This window comes from Physcomitrium patens, chromosome 11 (assembly GCF_059467195.1).
Source record: "Physcomitrium patens ecotype Gransden chromosome 11, ASM5946719v1, whole genome shotgun sequence".
Classification (NCBI taxonomy): domain Eukaryota; kingdom Viridiplantae; phylum Streptophyta; class Bryopsida; order Funariales; family Funariaceae; genus Physcomitrium; species Physcomitrium patens.
Window position 1 is genome coordinate 12,953,648 of NC_143420.1, and position 7,119 is coordinate 12,960,766.

Below are 7,119 nucleotides of genomic sequence, written 5' to 3' on the forward strand. Positions count from 1 at the left end.
AATAACCATAATTGGCAAAAAAATCTATTTATTTTATAGAAGAATTTATCATATTATTATAAGCAAACTCTATCAATGGCAATAAGGTAATCTAATTGTCTTATTAATAATTAATGATATACTTTAAATATTACTTTAAAACTTGGTTTATGTACTTTGTTTGTCTATTAGTTTAAAGATAAAAGGCCAAAAAAAGCTTTATATCCACCTTTAGAATCTTAAAAAGAATTTTCTAAAATCTTGATATAAATTGAGTCTTCCTATTTGATATAATATGTTTCAACAATACATAATACTAATAGATATTCTCAAAGAAAAGCTTGGCAATTTTTTTAACTTATGATAGATTTTGTATATAATATAAAATATATCATTTTGATAAAATGATCTACTATTATAAATATAGAATCATAGAAATCTAAGATTGGAAGATTTATAACAAAAGACCATGATTGTTTTTGAATAGAAAATGATTGAAGAAGTCTATAAGGTCAATGACAAAGAATTTTTAACCTTGAACAAATGTCACATGATTGAACAAAGTCTTTTACAGCCTTTCACATTTGTGGCTACAAAAAATCTTTGGATATTAGCTCTTAAGTCTTTTTTTATCTAAAATATCCTACTGTTGAAAAATTAAAATGAACTTGAAAAATACGTAAATGTATTTCTCTTTCTAAAACATGTAGGCATCCTTTAAAATAAAGTAGATTTTTCTTGAATTCAAACTTCAAAGTATCACAAGATTTAGAAGAAGTATTCTTGATATCATGAATAAGAAGATCAGTGGACATATTTCATTGAATTTGCTAAAAAAAAGTTGAATAAAAAATCAAGGTTGATTTTATTACTCAAAGATGAAATTATTCTAGCTTTAATAAATTTTTTATTTATTGATCATAAGCTTCGTTTCTTTCTTTTGATACAAAATAAAAATGTCTAAAAAGAAAATCAGACAAATCTTATTGTATATTTGACCAATGACTGATATTGAAGTTGAATCTTAACAAAGACATGCTCTAACAAGCTTGGCGATGATTCAAAATACGTGCTCACATGAAATACTTGAGATTCTTGTGATCTATATATAAGGTGACTGGACTAGAAGTGCCTTTTAGATAATAATGTCATTTTTGAAAAGAATCCATGATTGCAAAAAGTTCTTTGTTGTAGATTTCATAGTTAATTTTGGATATTGAAAATTACCTAGAATAGAAAGCTATTAAATAGAATTTTTTATCTTTTTTTATTTGTGACAAAATAACATGTATAGGAAAATTTGATGCATCTAAGTCCATAAAAAATACTATGAAAAAATCAACACAATACAAGATTAGTACAAAAATAAATGCCAACTTCAAGGCTTTAAAAGATGCTTCACCTTCTTTACTCCAATAAAATTTGTCTTTGTATGTAAGATATGTAAGAGGAGCCATAATATGAAAAAAAATCTTGATGAAGTTTTGATAGTAATTGATAAGTCTAAAAAACATTCTAGATTTCTTATTGTTCTTGGAATCATTCAATCTATAATAATTTGAATTTTCTTTGGATCCATCATAAGTCCTTCGTTGAAAATGATATATCTTAGGAAGTCAACTTGAGTAGTGTGAAATATACAATTTTCCAATTTAGCATATTTTTAAGTTTTTGTAATACATAACTATTATGAACTTCATGCTCTTCTATATTTTTAGAATAGATTAAAATATCATCTAAATAACAATCAATAAAATCATTTAGAGACTCACAAAAATATCATTCATAAAGAATTGACAAGGAACTAATACATTTATGAATCTAAAAGGCATGACACTATATTCAAAAATACCTATACCTTATTCAAAATTCAATCTTAATTTGATTTAATTGATCAAAAAGTCCATATATTAAGAGTAAAGAATACCTATTCTTAATGGTAATCTTTTTGAGTCTTCATTAATTTATACACATTTACAATGATTTATCTTTTTTCTTTACAAATAAGATAGGAGCTCATGTAGGAGATTTCAAAAGGCATATGAAATTCTTCGCCAAGTTCTTATCAATGTACTTCTTTAATTTAGCCAAATCATTTTTTAATAAAGTATAGATTGGACCAAATGGTGGCTACCTTCTCTCTTTAAGGTCAATTGAGCAATCATATAAATGATGCTTAGAAAAAATATCTTCATTTTTTTTTCAAAAATATCTTTAAAATCTTGATATTAACTTGGAATGCCACTTAAAGTCTATTCATTATTAAAAATTGAAGTGACATAAATAATAAAAGATGATCTTTCTTTGCAGCATGCAAGAAAGCTTTTGCATCTACGAGTATGGATCTAGCTATACTAGACTTATGGCTTTTCATAAAATTCTTAATAATGCTTTGAAAAAAATCAAGTTTATGAGAAATCCAATCTATTAAAAAATTGTACTTTTCTAGCCACAATAAATCTAAAATAATTAGATTAAAAAGAGACCTAATTATATTAAAAAATTTATAACTATTATGACCATTTATTACTATATCTTCAAGAAGTATTTTATGAATAATATCTCTAAAAGATAATGGATGACCATCTATGACTTTTACATATACGGATTTAGTTTTTTGTACGAATAATATTCTATGGCTTTTAACAAACTCTTTATTTGAAAAAAAAACTAAAGCTTCTGTATCTATTAAAGCAAAGGCTTTGTGATTATTAGGTCTTAAATACATGTCTATTATAAACAAGGAAAGGATTTTGAAGAGAAGATAAGACCTCCATTTGTACAAGATTCCAACCATACAATCCCTATTGTAATTAGACAAATTTTTTTTTCAATATTTTTTCATCTTTGATAGTTGTACTCTTCATTTTGTAGTTGCATCATTTCTTTGAATAGTATTGAGCAATATTTTTAGCTTCTTCACAATACAAATACAATCTTTCTTGATGATGATGAATCTTTTCTTATTTAATAAGAAGTTTAAAACATATTGCATCAACTTATATGTTTTCTACTTTCAAATGTTTAGATTGAGAGGTTGTCGATGTTGTCATTGAATTATAATAATGTAGAGGTTTCTTTGCGTGATTTCCAAATTAAAACTCAAATAGTCAATTATCATACTTCATAGCAAAGTAAATTTCTTGACTCAATGTTTGAGGATTAAGTAAGTTGAACATCAATTTCTTTACTTCATATTATAATCTATAGAAAAATTGGCTAATAAAAGCACCATCATCCTACTTGACATCACTGGCTAATTGTCAAAATTGTGAAGCATATAATGTCATTGATCAATTATTTTATCATAAGATATAAATCTTATTGGTTGCACTACAAATTGTATAATGTTTTTCATACTTACTCTACCAAAAAAGCCTCTAGATCATCTAATATTGGATCTTGTTGTTCAAAAAAAGATAAAAACTATGATAATGCCAAATCTAAAAAAATATATATCAATGAATCAAACTTATGATCTAAGCATTGAATAGCTCTAAAATTGAAGTTTAATTGCAAGTTTTACTTCATTGATAAATCCTCAAAACTTAGATCTTAAGCCATCAAACTTCTCTAGTAAGGAAATTTTAGATTTTCTAACACTGAAAGAATGTTCTACTATAGAAGAAGAGATGTGATTTGGTGTAGATGTTGAAGCAGTTCCAATCATATCTGTATCTTCATTTTTTGCCATTTTTGTTATTCTTGGTGGCAATAAATTGATTTAATGCATCACAAGCATCAATTCTTTCAATTGTTCTTACATTTATGCAATTGTATCCTTTAATTCAAAAAGCTTTGCCATGATAAGATTTAAAAAGAGAAATGTCTAATATTACTCAAGATAAGTAAAAGAGATGACGTAAGAACAAAGAAAATACTGAAAACAATATTAGTTCAGAAGAAGGTAATCCACAACTTCTAATATGCTTATGTCTTATAAAAAATATATATATATATATATAATAACTCTTAATCAAGAAATATAAAGCTCTAATATTATAAGTATACTCTTGTCAATCTCTCAAGGATATGAATTGAAAGAAGATGCAAAAACTTATAAAATCTATGTAAAAAAAAAGTGACAAAATAAAAAATAAAGAAATATATATATTAAAAAGAAATTAGAATGGCTATTTTCAAAAGACAAGAAAATTATAGACTCTTGAATCTAGACTAAAAGCAAGAAAAGAATTGACAAGAGTGAAGAAGGCTTTACTCTTGCCTCTATGTATACTATCTACTTAAGATCTATGTGGCAACATTCTATAGGACTTCCAAAAACGTGTTGACTTTGCATGATATGTATCTTCACTTGCAAGACAAGTTTTTTATATGGGTGCCACATAATTAGCTTCTTTTGAAAGCTACCAATACATGAGAGACATGAATAGCTTATTGACCAAGTTTCTAACCTATCAATCAACTACAAACATATGTAAAGTCAAAATAGCATCTCAAAAGCTTTTAAGAAGATTATCTACCAAATATTATGAAATTAATCTACTTTTGCTTTCTTCTACCTATTCATATTATCTATGTAACAATTACAGTATATGTATATCCATTACATAGACTATTTTATAGACAAAGACTTTTTATTAAAAGAAATATATATTGTTGGTCAAAAAAACTAAACCCATACATATAGAAGTCATAGATGGTTATTTGCTGCTTTTTGGAAATATTATCCATGAGATTTTTCTTTCAGATGTAGCAATCAAAAATTATAATAGTATAGTTATATTTAATGTGATACGATCTTCTTTTAATTAAGATTATTGTGATTAAAAAAGTATAACTTTTAAATAGATTAGATTTCTTATAATTTTAATTTTTTTTATAATTTGATCCAAAATTTTGTTAGTTAAGTAAAAATACAAAAGTCTAATATATCCAAACTCTTTTTAATACGTGTAAGAGTTTTTATGCATATCACAAAATAAGGGACATCTTTTGCTATATATGTTATACTTTACTCTGATGGTAGAAAGATGTCAAGTAATATTTTTAGCAAGTATCAAGATTTTTAAGACGTTTTTGAAAAAAAATATAAATATTCTTCTAAAGCATTGATCTTATGATTATTCAATCAATTTATAAGAAGGAGCTCAACTACAATTTGGATTGATCTACAGCTTATTGCAAAATGAATTGGTTGCATTAAAAGATTATATTGATAAGAACTTAGCTAAAAATTTCATATACCATTTAAAATCTTTAATAAGAGTTGCTTTCTTATTTGTTAAGAAAAAAGATGGATTTTTCTAGATATACTTAGACTATTGAGGCTTTAATAAGATCACCATTAAGAATAAGTATTTTCTATCTCTGATTTTAGAATTTCTTAACCAACCCAATCAAGTAAAGATCTATACAAAAATAGACCTATGAAGAGCATACAACATGTTTTGCATCAAAAAAAGAAATGAATAAAAGATTGCTTTCTGAACTAAGTATAGATATTTCAAATATAATGTTATGCCTTTTGGATTCATGAATGCACCAAGTACTTTTCAACATCTCATAAATGATATTTTTTGTGAATTTCTTGATGATTTTGTGATTTTTTATTTGGACTATATTCTAATTTATTTTAAAAATACAAAAAAAATATGAACTTTATGTTCTTTTTAGATTACAAAAATTTAGAAATGTAAGATTATATACTAAGATAAAAAAAAAATGAATATATTATACTATTTAAGTTAAATTTTTAGTATATATTATTTCCAACAAAGGACTAATAATAGATTAAAAGAAGATTCAAAATACCATGGATTGGAAGATCTCAAAAATAATCACAAATGTGCATTGTTTTTTTGGAATTAACTAACTATTACAAGATCTTCATCAAGAACTTTTTTCAAGTTGCAGTTTGTCTTACATGTTTGACATGTAAAGACAAACTTGAGTAGAGCATAGAAGTAGAAGCATCTTTTGAAGCATTGAAGACAATATTTATTTCTGCACCAATGTCATATTGCATTGATTTTTTCAAGGCATTCTTTATGAAAACAAATACATCAAACTTAATTATAAGTGTTACTTTGTGATAAATGGAAGCAGATGATAAGCTCTATCTAATAGCTTTCCATTCTAAAAAAAGAATTAGTAGTTAGAACATGTCTCAAATCTATTTTGGAAAATGAAATCAATTTGAACAAGAACATTAATTGTTGATTCAATTAATAATTTCTAATTGACCCTGACTGGCATAGAAAGTGTTATAAATTCTACAATTTTTTGGTACATCAGCAAATGTAGGTGCCAGAATTGCAAGAAAATTTTGCTTCTCAATAGGTGGACATTGTTGCCTCTATGTTCGGTAGGATCAGGTTGAAGTTCTATGCCGCAGATTTTCCTGGAAGGCAGTAAAAGCAAGGTGATGGATTTGAGTTTGGAGAAAGTTAGATCCAAAATCTTCAGGCAGATCAGTAGAGATTATAGTAATCGCTGCTCCCGGGGGGGCTCGAACCCACGACCTTTGGCTCATAAGACCAATGCTCTAACCAGCTGAGCTACGGGGGCGGCGCAACTGGAAAGACACCATACACCTCTGGGAAAGCGATCACGTACCTTTTCGCCTCGGCAAATCATCCGCGGCCCCTCGCTCTCATCCCGCCGCCGCCGCCGTCTCCAGCGTCACCACTCACTGCCCCTGGCCAAGCGAATGCACCTGGAATGGAATGGAATGCCCACCGCACCGAATGAATGCAGCGCATGTCTGCATGGAGCGGTTCGACGCTTCCAACGCCATCCCGAATCTGGAATTGTAATGCAGTGTCGCCGTGGAGTGCTTGTCGGTCTGGCGCCGCAGCGCGGCGTCACTGAAGCCTGCAAGCTAGATTGTCCCGACGAGACGTTTCATTGGTACACGTTCGAGCGCGAACTGGGGTCGATTGTTCAGGATACACGTTTGTCTGAGAATCGATCGCGTTTCGAGCGTTTCCAAGCTTGTCTGGGCGACTCGCTCAGGGTGGCAGGATTGTCCGCGCGCCGGTGATGGAGCTCACTTCCACTCGCGAGAGTTGGAGGATTCTGTGAGGGTTCGAGTCGTAGGGTTTGCTCTGTGTCGAGGTGTGGCAGTTGGGTCGCCTCGATCCTGGAGAACGCCTCGCATCATTCTTACTTTGGATG

General features: G+C 28.8%; 1 non-coding gene across 1 annotated transcript; it reads right to left on the reverse strand.

Moving 5' to 3' along the window:
• Positions 1-6,436: 6,436 nt before the first annotated feature.
• On the reverse strand, positions 6,437-6,510 carry TRNAI-UAU (transfer RNA isoleucine (anticodon UAU)). The gene has a single exon. It is a non-coding gene; the product is annotated as a tRNA-Ile (tRNA).
• Between the last annotated feature and the right edge of the window lie 609 nt (positions 6,511-7,119).